Source organism: Dermacentor albipictus, chromosome 1 (genome assembly GCF_038994185.2).
Source record: "Dermacentor albipictus isolate Rhodes 1998 colony chromosome 1, USDA_Dalb.pri_finalv2, whole genome shotgun sequence".
Classification (NCBI taxonomy): domain Eukaryota; kingdom Metazoa; phylum Arthropoda; class Arachnida; order Ixodida; family Ixodidae; genus Dermacentor; species Dermacentor albipictus.
Genome location: NC_091821.1, coordinates 197950427 through 197964466, shown reverse-complemented (window position 1 = coordinate 197964466; position 14040 = coordinate 197950427). Strand labels below are relative to the sequence as shown.

The 14040-nt window shown below is 47.2% G+C and overlaps 1 long non-coding RNA gene across 6 annotated transcripts in view; it reads left to right on the top strand.

The window, feature by feature from the left end:
• The window catches only part of LOC135903160 (uncharacterized), a 313803-nt gene that overhangs the window by 53308 nt on the left and 246455 nt on the right, over positions 1-14040 (top strand). Inside the window, exon 5 of one of the 6 annotated variants that reach the window (XR_010564744.1) lies at positions 10405-10423. The exons of the other annotated variants lie outside the window; for them this stretch is intronic. This is a non-coding gene — a long non-coding RNA (uncharacterized lncRNA). Of the gene's footprint in view, positions 1-10404; positions 10424-14040 lie in introns of those variants that run through there. 6 annotated transcript variants of the gene reach the window in all.

Here is a 14040-nt window from a genome sequence, read left to right as displayed (position 1 = left end):
GGCGAGCTTAACGTTCGTAATGTTCACGCACGATAACAAGTAGCGTTGTCCAACATGGCGGTACCCATGGCTCCCGCTTCAGCGTGAATTCTCGTCGTGGCTGCACTCTAAAAAAATCCACGCTTATCTAAGCGTGCGTTTTAAGTATTTTTACACGCTTAATCCAAGCGTGATATTTCTCCACGCTTACCGATCGCGCCTGCTAGGAGTGATCAGCAACCCCTCTTCACGCTTAGCAGATGTGATAGGACCTCTGTTCCCACGCTTATTATGGCGTGACGAATCTCCATTCTTAGAGAGGGTTACCGAGGGGGCAAGGGGGATGGAGTGAGGATCATGCCCCATCCCCCCTCGCCCCTTCTCTGCAAACGTTGGAAGCAACGAAGCACCGGCCCTCGTCGTCTTGGGTCGCTTCTTTGAAGCGAGCTTTGCTCACCAAGCTCTTCGTAGTCCTCTTTAACATCTGTTTCAACGGCGCAGGCTGCGACGTACCACGACGCTATGACAGTGGCACATGCCGGCAAAGTAGAAGCTGGGCCACGGCGGCCGCATTTCGATGGGGGCAAAATGCGAAGACACCCGTGTACTTAAATTTAGGTACACCTCAAAGAACCCCAGGTAGTCAGAATTTCCGGAGTCCTCCACTACGGCTTCATAATCAGAAATAATCATAATCATAATCAGAAAGTGGTTTTGGCTCATAAAACCCCATACGATTTCCCTTCAGCTTATTTATTTCATAAACTTAACTCACGGAAAGTACAGGCCTTTTTAAAGTATCGTTTAGTGCTTGCGTATAAAAATGAACAGGAAAAGAACATAAACTACATTACTTTTATGGCTAACTTAAAGCTACACGAAACTCCATACAGCACAACAAAGCCAGAGTACTGGCACGTACCTAAATCGCGCACGAACTATGGATCACAAATGCTGTGCTCCAGGCTACCTCGGTTATTAAACGATCTTATTGTTATTAAAATTGATATTGCAACTTGTTCTCCTCCTGATATTCTTTATTTTTTCTCTCATATGGGAGTTGTACAATGCCTATGTGCTTTTGAAGTGCAGTGAGATTTTGTGTTTTTGCTTGCTTGCTCACATCTTGCTTTTGTTGTATTTTTTTCCTCGCCTGATTTGCGATGCGTATGCATGATATGTTGTAGTGCTTGAATATGTAAGTACTTGGGAAAACTGTATTTCCGCTATGCTGCTAATACAGGGTTACAGGGTCATACCATAATACCAATACAGGGTCATATGCCCATGGTGTGGCGCTCATCGTCGCCAGGACCAGATGGCATCACCTACGCTGCTTTATGCCACCTAGGTGAAGGTGACCGAAGCAGACTTCTGGAAATTAATAACCAGTCATGGAATGATGGCGTCGTTCCTGAGCGGTGGAAGTCCAGCCGCTTGATACCACTCCTGAAGCCTGGAAAGTCGCCACTTGACTTAGCGTCCTACCGACCCATTGCGCTGTCCAGCTGTGTTGGGAAGGTCATGGAAAGAATGATTCTCACCCGCCTAGAATGGTATCTTGAGCGCCACAATGTATACCCCGATGCCATGGCTGGTTTTAGAAGAGGCCGTTCCTCTATTGACAACGTCATCGACCTAGTCACGTCTGTACAACAAGAAAAACACCACAAGCGTATATCGGTTGCACTATTCCTCGACGTGAAAAGCGCCTATGATAATGTAACGCATGAAGCCATCCTTGATGCCCTGGAAAATAATGGAATTGGTGGACGCATGTTTCGGTGGATTCGGAGCTATCAATTCAAAAGATCCTTCTTTGTGCACAGTGCAGATGGCCGAACTGCTGACCATTACACTTACCGTGGCGTCCCTCAGGGTGGGGTTCTTAGCCCCACTTTGTTCAACCTTGCAATTCTTGGCCTTGCCGACGTTCTACCACATACAGTAAACCTTTCAATATATGCTGACGACATATGCATATGGGCCTCGGCAGTTACACGTCTCCAGGTGCGTGCACGGCTCCAAAAAGCAGTGACCCTAACATCATCGTACCTGCGTGCGCAAGGCCTCAGCATTTCGACCGAGAAGTGCACCTTAGTCGCCTTTACCCACAAGCCCATGACCTGGTACCCCATTTCTATTGACCACCAACCAATTTCCTACGCAAAAACTCACCGATTCCTAGGCGTTATTATAGACAGAGACCTTTCATGGAGCCCCCACATCTCATACTTGAAGAAGAGGCTTACCTCTATCTCCCATATACTAAGGTTTCTTGCCGGTAAAACGTGGGGCACATCCGTGGCATCTATGCTTCAACTATACAGGACGCTCTTCCTACGGTACTTGCGATACAGCACACCAGTGCTGTCTAATGCTAACAAAACTAACATCCATGTCCTACAGAGCTTTCAAGGCCAAGCCCTTCGAACATGTCTGGGGCTACCTCGAAATGCTTCAACCGTGGCAACAATTGCCACCGCGAGAGACAACACAATAAGGACCTATATAGATATCGACGCACTCCGGGCGCATGTTCGCCATATATCCAGAGTCCCTGACCACCATCTCGCTCACTTTCCTGAGAAAAGACCCAAGGCAGCGTTCTCCAGATCAATTGCGGCTAACCGGCACTCTTTGTCTTTGAGGCACTCACCCGCAACAAGAACGCCATCCCCTATGTGGTGCTTGAAGAAGCCTCCTGTGTACCTTGCTGTTCCAGGAATAGTGAAGAAAGCTAGCCTGACCACCGCGGCTCTCAAGCAGATCACATTGGATCGGCTTGAGATCTGCTGGATCTGTTCATACGCTAACCGAATTCATGTTTACACGGATGGTTCCGTCTCGGAAAATTCTACGGGCGCCGTTGTTCTGCCATCTCGATCGGTCGTCATCAAGTTCAAGACTTCACACGTAACGACATCTACAGGTTCTGAACTGGCCGCACTTCGCGCTGTTGTCGAATACATTGAAAAAAAACCGCCCAACAAATGGGCAATATTTTGTGACTCGAAAGCAGCCCTCCAGAGCTTGCGAAGTTTACGACGTGGCAATTATGAACAGCTGGTGTCACAAATCAACGAAACCTGCCATTGCGCATCTGAAAGAGGACATGATATCATATTTCAGTGGCTGCCGGGACACTGTGGCATCGTTGGTAATCACTTCGCCGATGACGCTGCCCGACGTGCCCAGGCTGGCTCACCGACACTCCTTATACCTTTATCCAGAGTCGACGCTGCAAGAGAGCTTCGCAGTCTCGCTCGTGCAATCACGTTAGGTTGCTGGCATACACCACAGAACTCTAAGTGTCGTTTACACAGCCTCGACCCATCACTGAAACTTACATTACCAGCGAACCTTCCACGACGTGACGCAACACTGCTGTGTCGGCTGTGGGTAGGAGTAGCATTCACCAACTCCTACAGCTATCGTATTGGAATGGCGGACTCACCAATATGCGCTAAGTGCAAGTGTGAAGAGACCATCAGTCACCTTCTTTGCCGCTGTTCTCGCTTCGATAATCAACGTGAGACTCTCCAGTGTGCCTTAAATAGACTGGATGACAGGCCATTTACGGAAGCGAAGATCTTGGGAGCCTGGCCTCACAGTTCATTGGCCCACAAAGCAGTTCGAGCGCTTTTTCGCTACCTGAGGGCAACAGTCTTGAGTGCCCGACTATAGACATCCTACACTTAAGTTCTCTCTCTTCCTATTTCACTCCCCATTCCCCTCCCCACGGGTAGGGTAGCAAACTGCACTCAGTCTGGTTAACCTCCCTGCCTTTCCGTCTTCCCTTCTCTCTCTCTCTCTTGCTTAGTATGTGTACATTTGGGAAGGTTCCCGTTTGCAGCTTCCGCCAGCAAACTGTCTCTTGTTGATTGAGCATGTTATGTGGCTGTAAGTGATTTTATTCCATCATGCTCTTCATAAAAATAAATATGAAAAATTCGAACACAACTTGCAACACTTCGAATAATAGCTTTTAACACCTAAGCGAAAATGAGCTAGAAAAACGTAGTTACACTTAATTCTCAACCCAATGGAGATGGAAATTTTGACAAGAATGACATTCTACGTGGAATTATCACATGTGAACTCTCACTGCGGGCATAGATGGGTTTGCAGCTGGAAATCAAGCGCTGCAATGGGCAGAGTATATTCATGTTCACTGAACATAGTCACACTTCCTCTCTTTAAAGCCCAAAATGTAAAATATGCGGAGCTGCACCAGATAGGTATCTTAATTCAGAGTGCAATTTAGGTTGCAAATAAAGTAGCACGTGTGTTTGCAACCTCGCATGCGGCGCTTCCGAAATGCAGGTTACTGTCAGTCGACAAATACCTCACAAAATTATGAATTTTCACTTTATAGGCAGCGCTATACTGTGAGCGGTATACGCGACAACTACGTGGCGTACACGGCCTACCACATTGATGCACCACTAACGGAGCTCTAAATCATGAGAAGAAGCACGGTGCGAAATGCACAGTAACAACTCGCAGCTCGCCACCCTTGCCCGAGGCGAAATGGCAGCAGGCACAGATAGAACGGTAAGGTGGCAAATATCAAATAAAAAGAACAGAAATCGTGGGAATTTCGTACTTCAGCAGAATAAACTGACCAATTCAGAGGAATTCAACAGTAGGGTGTTAAAATTTGTTAAAGAAAGCACGAGGCTGACTGCTCTCTATTTCGATCAACGCTGCTGCTCGCGTAAAAGGTTCTCGCTTTCCAATAAATGCACCATTACGGCAAGTTTTGCACAACACATCATACAAGCATATACCGGAAATTATATGAGCAATAGACAGTTAGCCGTCATTTAATAAAAGCGAATCATAACTCATGTTTTTACCTATATATTTCAGTCATCCATGAATGGCAGGCGAGGGGTCGCAACATATTCATTATCCGTATGGAAATGCTGCTCTGGAGCCAGAAGACGGCGGTGGATTCTCTCTCGTAAACTCTCATAAACTCGGCACAGTGCACAATGCATGCATGCACCACCCGCGTTGTACACCATGAATGTCCGTAGAAGTGAACATGGCGATGCACACCAACTCTGACAATTGGACCGGAGGATCTGTGCTTCAATGTACGAATGTCGATCGTGGCAGTCCACCGGGAAATCGACGCCAAAAATGGCCGAGCTTGAAAACACCACGGTCTCCTTCAGCCTCCCCAAGAAAAGTTTCGTATTCCCCGCAGGGCAGTGAGAAGGCGCAGAGCGTTGTTCTAGCACGCTCGGTGCAGATCACGTGATATATCACGAACCCCCTATTCGGATTTTTGTAGGCGAGATGGAAAGCTCCCGCGCGAGCGCTCCGCGCGATGTTAAGCGCGTAATTTGCGTTTCTCACGCGTGCGCGGCTCGCTCACGCTCGCACAAGACCGAACCATGGCACGCAGTCTTGTCCTCACGCTTACACGAAGGAATGTCACGCTTATTTTCGGTCACGTGTTGCTTGAAACGTCATCCGCTCCTCATTTACATGCGCGTCACGCATGAACTTGCAGTTTAGCGTGAGATTAAGTGTGGAATTTTCTAGAGTCTGCACTCTCGCTCTCGTTGATCGCCAGTAACTATTGAAATTACCTTTCGCTTCGTCTAAACTCACCTGAAACGTTAGTTATGAGTCCTTATAGGCCTAAACTAGACGCGTCCACATAGCAATAGGATGGTTGCTAATGGATTGCCTTGGCTTGGATGCGTTTGGCACAAGGCACCAGACGGTGCTCTGTCTTCTAACATCCTTCTTGTGTTTGTGTTTCAGACGTCGAACTAAGTCTTGACGGGACACGCACCATAGCGTCCCGCAAAGGTGCTTGCGTTTAACGTGCTTAAAGCGAGAAACGCTATTCTAAAGCTATCTAGTATTTTATATGATAACGTTATAAAAGTGGCAAATGCTGGTTTCCTGACAAATAGTGAATAAATAGGAGACATCAAACTACTGCGTTTTTCAACGCGCGGCTCACAACGTATTTGATTACAAAGGTGCTAGTTATGTGAAAGACAATAGATACGCGTACTGCGAGTAAGCCGCCGCTTTTTCTTTGTTATTAACTTACTCAGCGTCGTGCAAAATTTTGGCAGCATACACAAAACTGGAGAAAGGAAAATATTAAGCCGAATGCTCGGAAAGTGCTCAAAAAAGAACACGATACAAATGTCTAGACTTCAAATATTCAGTGATCTGCGCTCAAGATGGCGAATCAGAGATATTTGAAGGGTTTAATAAATATATAAAAAATGAACAGCACAAGCGGTCTGACCAAGCCTGAGTACATATTCATCGAAGCCCCAGAGGCTGTTCAAAGCACCCGTTGTGATTTGTTATTCCGGTTGTGGTGCTCGCCGCTCTCCATTGTGTTCACCCCTGTACGCGCTGTAACTCTTTCCCAACACTGTATCCGGCGCTGTGGCTCAGTGGGCATGCCGTTGCGATGCTGTGTGCGAGGTCGGGGAGTTGTCTGATACAAAGAAAGCTTCGCTTCAAAAAGCTATAAATTTTTCCTAGTTGGTTACGAGCAAGCGAGACGTCGCCATTACCTCTCCGCAGATGCAGTCACTATGCGGTCACAATAACGCAGCTCCTGCAGTTCTCCTGGCGCGGACACTTATATAGTTGAGATACGAAGCGTGACCGAATGCAAGCCGCTGCACCGTTCGCTTGCGCAACGCTCTTCTCCCAGACGGCACCCAAGAGAAATAAGCGCTCTTGCGACATGCCGGAAGACTGCAGTTGATCGCGCAACTTCAGCGCCAGAAGTTGTACAAGTCATACCGCGTGCGCAATCGAGAACCTATTCAACGCTGTTGAGATGTCATACGGTTCATTGCTCCAGGCTGGTTAACGTTCTCTCCTTTCGAAAACCACTAGATGGGAGGCGACATTTGTGGTTGGCGGGTGTAGTTTATAAGTCGGTGCTCGAGGATGGTATGTCTGTGGAGAACATGAAACGGATACTGCAAGTGACGACCGAGGTGGAACTGCGAGAGCTGGTCAAAAGATGTGTGGCGTGATAGCGAGACGCAGTCGGGCAGAAAGAAGCGTTGAGAATGAGCCCAGGGGAACGGTGCACCGTGAGAACCTAAAACCTGACACGTACTACTTTAACTGTCGGTGGTCTTCACACTTCTTATCGGGAAACATATTGCCTGTTTTTTGTTCACATGAACGGGACTGGTGGGAAAGAACAGCTAAGGTTGAGACTATCTAGTGGTGGTTGCCTCGCTACGCTGATCACAATGAAAAAGTGGGCCATTGAAAGAACTGCTATATCCATTGGGATTTCACTTGGTGTATTTCTAAATGGAAATGTCGTTTTTAGATTGCGCTCTGGCACAAGAGATGCACTGTGTGTGTGTATAACGGTGGTCTAAATAACACTGTAGGCTGTTTTAGTCATGCCACTCGAAGTAATAATTATTGCAATAAATAGGGGAGGGGGATGATTTTTCCGAATCTACCACTTTTGTTTAATCTGGCCTGACCGGCGACCTTTGCGCCGGCGGGTCATCTCGATCTGCCCAAAGCGTTTTGGTCCCTTTCCAGAACTGAGACACACAAACATCAAAAGAGTAATAGTGATGACGCCTGAATTCTTGTTGGGCAAGTAGCTGCTCGACGTGTTTTTTGTTTTAAAGCAGAGTAAGAAAATGAAGCTATGTGAAGCCTAGAGAGAGCGAAAACAAGAACGGCACGATGTCATCACGCGATAACGATGGTACTATGTTTCACTAAACACTGATGTGAGAGAAAAATAATTGTAAGATATCAGGTGTGTTGTTTATTGAATAATGAAAACATGAGAATAAAGTCAACTGAAGAAGAATAATAAAGCCGGGTGGCGGTGAAAGAGAAAGCAAATGCGTCAGGTCTGTATTGGACTAACTGCTTCAGAGTAGCCATGCAAAATACAAGGACACCGTTATTTTAAGTCTATCTCCTCGCGAACAACTTAGCGAGATACTGGAAGAAATGTAAATGTGCGCGGGCCTAAACGCACCAAATCACAATGCTATCAAAGAGTGGCTCGTGCCGATGACGCATATTGTCTCATGTCATTGACTCCCACACAACCATCACTTGACGCGTGGTGAAAGCGGACGCGGGCACCCGAAGCTCGAGTCGACCCATCACGAACAGAACAAAGCGGCTCTTTTCGGTCACTTTGCCCTTGTGTGGGTCAAGGGAAGCCGTTTTTCTCAACAGGTAGGGGAAGTATGCAGGCGTCCGGAGTCCGCGTGGCTATCTCGGCCACTACACTACGCTCCTGCACACGCACGCACGCACGCACGCACGCACGCAAGCACGCATATATATATGTATATGGAAGATTGTTATGCCGAAGACAAAGGTAATGCTCAATAGTCTGGCAAATGAAAAAAAAAGTTCACGATAGCCAGTCAGCCTCTAGAGTCTGTGCAGGAGTACGTTTATGTTGGTCAAGAATTACTTCCAGGGGACACTGATCATGACGAGGAAACTTACAGAAGAATAAAAATGGGTTGGAGTGCATACGGCACGCATTACCAAATCCAGACTAGGAGCTCACCACTATCCTTGAAAAGTGTACAGTCATTGCATTCTACCGGTGTTAACATGTGGGGCAGAAATCGCGCTAAGAGGGATGGAACGAAAAGTGTTAGGCGTGACGTTAAGAGATAGGAAGAGAGAGGTGTGGACTAGAGAGCAAACGGGGATAGCCACTACATAACGCGTCGGGCGGTGGACTATCAGAGTTACAGAATGGGCGCTACAGGAAGAGGAGCGCAGTCAAGGACCGCAGAAAATTAGGTGGGGTGATTTTCAGGCGCAAGTTGGAATCAGCTAGCACAAGACAGGGATAATTGGAGACCGCTGGGAGAGGCCTTGGTGCTGGAGTGGACATAAAAATAGGCTGCTGCTCCGGTTGCTGCTGCTGATAATGATGATATTTGTTATGGTTTACAGCAGACAAGCCCCAAATAAAAAAAGTCACTTTCTGACGAGAAGGCAGCCCAACTTTCTCAAAAATTTTCATGGTAAGCGGAAAAGAGACTGTGCGATCACATAGTTTCCAAACCGAATTGTGCACGACTATGTCGTACTAACGCGCAGGAGAGCACGACGTATGCTTTCAATCACGAAATTGCTGGTTCCAATGTGGAAAAAACAGCATCTTCCTCACACTAGGCACACTGTAAGAGTAAGTGCATGGCTGGTCCCTTGGGCAGGCGATCGTCGCTTCGTGCACTGCGGACCAGTGGCCAGGAAGGCGACGAACTGGTCTAGCGGTTCTTTATTATTGGGTGTCGCCGAGCGTGTTCCCAGGGGCAGTCAAAAGACGCCGCGGCCCAAGTGGGTGACGAAATGAACCGACCGGGCGGCAGATGTCAGCCGTGCGTCCAACTCGATGCGCGAAATATGTCTGCCCCGATGGCCCATCTCCACTCGGGAGTGCATCGAAGGCGAGTCCGAGGGAAGAGGGTCTCTCGCGCTCTGCTTGTTTTCTTTCCGCCCCTGCACTCGAGTGGGGTCTCTCCGCTGCTGCGCCAGCGACGAGCTCGCCTCTCCATGCCTCTTATTTTGTCTGCTTCCCTTTCTGAGTAAATAATCGCGAGAAGTGTTTGTCCTCATGTATGTACGCCGAACTGCGCTGCTGCTGCTACCATATCAAGCGCATTGTGTGCTCAAGGACGGGCTCCGCATCGTCTGAACACACAAGGTCGGCGGCACAAGGGCACTACCGACAATGCGAGTAGTGCTTTTTTATCTGTTAATACTTTGCGCAAATATGGTTCTATGCGTTGGCAAACAAAAAGAACAGCACGGACCGCGCAAACGTTTCGAGAGACTGCTTTGAGTTTTCCTATGGCTATACATGGGGAAGCCCGATTTGCATATCGTATCACAACTGCAAAATATCTAAGAAACTGATCTGAATAAAAACGGGTATTTGTTGTCTAAATATTCTTCATGGCAGTTCGAAAGTACCGCACAGGAATAGTATAATGGACTTCTATCAACGTTGGATATATGGCTTAATATGTACCGCCTGAGTTGCTGCTGTTTGGTGGCTTTGTTGTTGCACTTAAACCTAAATATCAGCCATCATTACTGTATATATATATATATATATATATATATATATATATAAAACATCGGGCCCCTCAGTTCCCTTTCTTCTCACTCGTTGCATAGCGAAGGTCTCGAACCTGTAGCTTTGATGCCTTCAGGAAGCATGTGTGGGTTTATTGACCTGGTTTATTTGACCCAAAATGTTCATATTCCTGCACTTACTAATTGAAATAAAGACATTAGAAATTCATGGAATTGAAAGTGGATGAAAAAAACTTGCTGCAGGTGGGGAACGATCTCACCTGAGGAACTATATATATATATATATATATATATATATATTCGCAGAGAACTACTAGAAACATATGTACCAGCATTAAAGGAAGGAAGGCAGGAAATCAACTTTATTCAAGGTCCTGCAGGCCACGAGAGCTTTGGGCTCTCATGGAGTGGGCGTCTCCCACGACGGAACCGGGAGGTTGAGTTTCCTGGCGGCGTCGTGGACCTGCTGGACGGCCCAGAGTTGGGGCGCGAGTTCTTCGCTCCGAATTGCTTCTTCAAACTTGCGCTTGTCCTGTTCGTAGTTTACGTGAGCTTGCGAGCACGGCCAGAGTAAATGATATACGTTAAGGGATGTATTGCAATTGGTGCAATGAGACTTGTCGTAGAGCTCAGGCATGTAATGGTGTAATCTGTTTTGAGTGGGGTATGTGTCTGTTTGTAGCATTCTGAGTGTAACCCCTTGAGCTCGAGTGAGCGTGCGGTGTGGCGTGCTATACTGTCTGCGTTGTAGGTAGTAGTGTTTAGTGATTTCATTGTATGTAGTGGGCGCGTCCTTATTCTCCGAGTGGTTGGGTGAAGCCGCGCGGTCTGTAAGCGCGCGCGCAGCCTCGTGTGCCGCCTCGTTAAGGTTGGCGACGTCGCCGATCTTTGGTCCTAAGTGTGCCGGGAACCAGTATATGAAGTGGTTCTTAATCTCTTTCTTTGAAACAATTCTGAGAGCCTGTGCGCAGACCATGCCCTTTTGGAAAGCTCTGATAGCCGCTATGGAGTCGCTGTAGATATGGGAAAGATTGTCGTCGGTGAGCGCAACAGCGATCGCAACCTGTTCGGCCTGTTCAGGCTTCCTAGCATTAAAGGATTTCATACCTCTTGCGTCACAATGACGCATACTCAAACTGGAAGATTGACCAAGAATAACGATAAACCTAGTGGTACATACCCAATGACCATATTGGAGAAAACCATATAAATGGAATAAGCCTTTGAATCAAATTGGTTATTCCATTAAGAGGCCCGTGTTTCTTTACATCTATACAAGCCGACAATATACGTAGATACAGATCTTTATATATATATATATATATATATATATATATATATATATATATATATATATATATATATATATATATATATATATATATATATATATATCTTACGTTGAACCGAGGTGCGCTCAACTGCAATGCTGTGCGGTCAGCATACAGGGCTAATATAAGCCCATTTGCTAGAGCTTACATACCGTCCTTGAGATAACGACAGGCCCAGCAGCAGCAGCCATGCCAAATCCCGGTCACTGTCGGAGTTCATTTGGGTCCTCGGATGCGGCGCCGAGTCCAGCTGACTGGCCCGTTAACGTGCTTAAGTGGGCCACCATCGGTGTCTATAGTATCGGGCGTAGATCCTGCGGCCTAACAGTGCAGATCTCCCCAGTGTGAAGGCAGGCAGGCAGGCAGGCAGGCAGGCAGGCAGGCAGGCAGGCAGGCAGGCAGGCAGGCAGGCAGGCAGGCAGGCAGGCAGGCAGGCAGGCAGGCAGGCAGGGTGGGATGTTGGAACGAGTTATGGGGGAGCGTGGGGGAAGAAAGTGCTCCGCGGCATTGAGTTGCCATTAGACAAACGTATAACTCCTGAAATTGTAAGTATCGCAACGCACTACATACGTCTGCGTATATGCAGCCTATTGCAGTCTAGTACACTTGCGTGTGGCGGGAAAGCCCGACGACGATGAGGTAAGGGCTCTGAAGCTCCATGTAGCTGTTGATATGACTGACATGCCTTCTGGCTTGGTTATTTTTCTCTTATTTTTACAACTATTTGTGCATATGTGTTTGTGTGTATCTGCGTGTGCATGACCAAAGTTCTGCGTCATACCCTGCTGCGATCTATTTTTATTTCTCTTCCCTTTGCCCGACCCGCTTTCGTTTGATTCAGCTCTCTCCGGGAGGCGCTCCTCCAGCTTCTCCCGAGTTCTCTCAAGGGTTCATTTCTACTTATGACACGGAGGCCCCGAGTCAGCGACACTCTGTGTCGCGTTGCGCTGGAGCTCAGTAATGGGGAGGAGCTGCAGGAAGGCGACGCTGAACCGAGCTTGGAAGGGTGGCAGCACTGTTTTTTTCTTGTATCCGCTGTTATTCTCTCTTTATTTTTTGTTCTTTCGCGAACATGTTCCCTCAGCAACTTACTCTTCTGACCGCCCGAACCCCCTCCTCATTATCCTCACCTTCTTCGCCGTCTTCTCTCCTTTTCTTCTTTCTTTTTTCTGCTGCGTTGGCACGTTGAGCGAATTCACGACCTTCGGCTCTGTTGGTGGAAGCTGTGCGACGGCGCCTGGAATTACTCATTTCGTCAGCAACTATTTTTTTTTGCTTCTGGGCGTCCACCGCCATTTACCTGTGGTATCTTTGTTCCTTCCAAGGTCCGCACAAAAAGTATAGCTTCCGTTCGACAGCCGCAGCAGTCGTATCATCGTGTCGGCCGGTACGTTCCCATTTGTAACCAAGCCTGGGAACGAGGGCATCATTTTCTTTGACTTGATTGTAATTGTGGGCTCAGGGCCGTTTCATACGATTACGTACGTTTTAAGAGTCTAATGACTACCAAAGTATAAGTTATGTACAACGACCAAGTATGAATGGTATTTAACCTTGCAAAAAAGAGTGTCAGCATCTACTGTTGCTTCATCGAAGATGAACGAGCGTAAGTCGATCATTTTCTGCACCGAAAGGGATAATAAGGAAGAGAAAGACTCCAACTCCTATCATTATAGTTATAGAATGTCTGGTTTTCTGGTATACGAAGACGGAAGGGGAAGTGCGCTGGTGAGATAATGAGAAGAGAGGTAAAAAAATGCATTGCATGCAGAAAAAAAGATTCCAGAAGCGTCCCGTGCTAATCAGCAGAGAAATGTTCTTCTGAAACATAGGCAAACACAGGGTACAGAATGGCGTTCGATATGCTGTTTCGGCAGCCAGTTGCCATGGCGGTGCGAAAACAAAAATTGTCTTAAATCATCTTCCTTAAAGCGTGTAAAGAATTTGAGCTTTGTTGTGTTTCACTACAACTAACTTTAAACGTTTGATAGTAATAGAACTCAAAGCTCATTTATTCATTCATATTATGTCAAGAGGTTAAGTACTTTACTTTTCCCTGAGAGGACAGGTGACGCGAACCTGAACCAACCTCAAACTGGCGTTTAGAGGGAGTGTTTCTTCGCCTGATATTTAGGTAGATCGAAGGTTATTTTATTAAAAAGAAAATGTTTGTTTGAGTGGCATACCGATACGAAAGAAAAGAAGAAAGTAATTATAAGACAGTAGTAACTTAGATGCGGCAAACACCACTGCAAGAGCATGATACATGCAACAGTAACGATGTTATTCAGAGATATGAAGCTGATGCATCTACTCGAAAGGCCACCTGCTCTATGAGCAGTGAAAAAGTGTCGAATACGAGGACTAAAGTGTCGCGTGGTTGGTGCCGCGCGGGGCACGAGCACGCAGGGACGGACCGAAACGTGCGGCCGCTTGCTTGGACGAAAAGGGAATGCCCCCCTTCTTTATTGGGCCCGAACATATGTACACACACACACACAGATCACAGGGGGCGCCACACCCTGGTGGCAGCCTAACAAATGGGGCTGAAATGTGGCGACCTCTACATCTCCCCCCTTGAAGCATTGGAGGTTAGACGGGAGAGATTCAG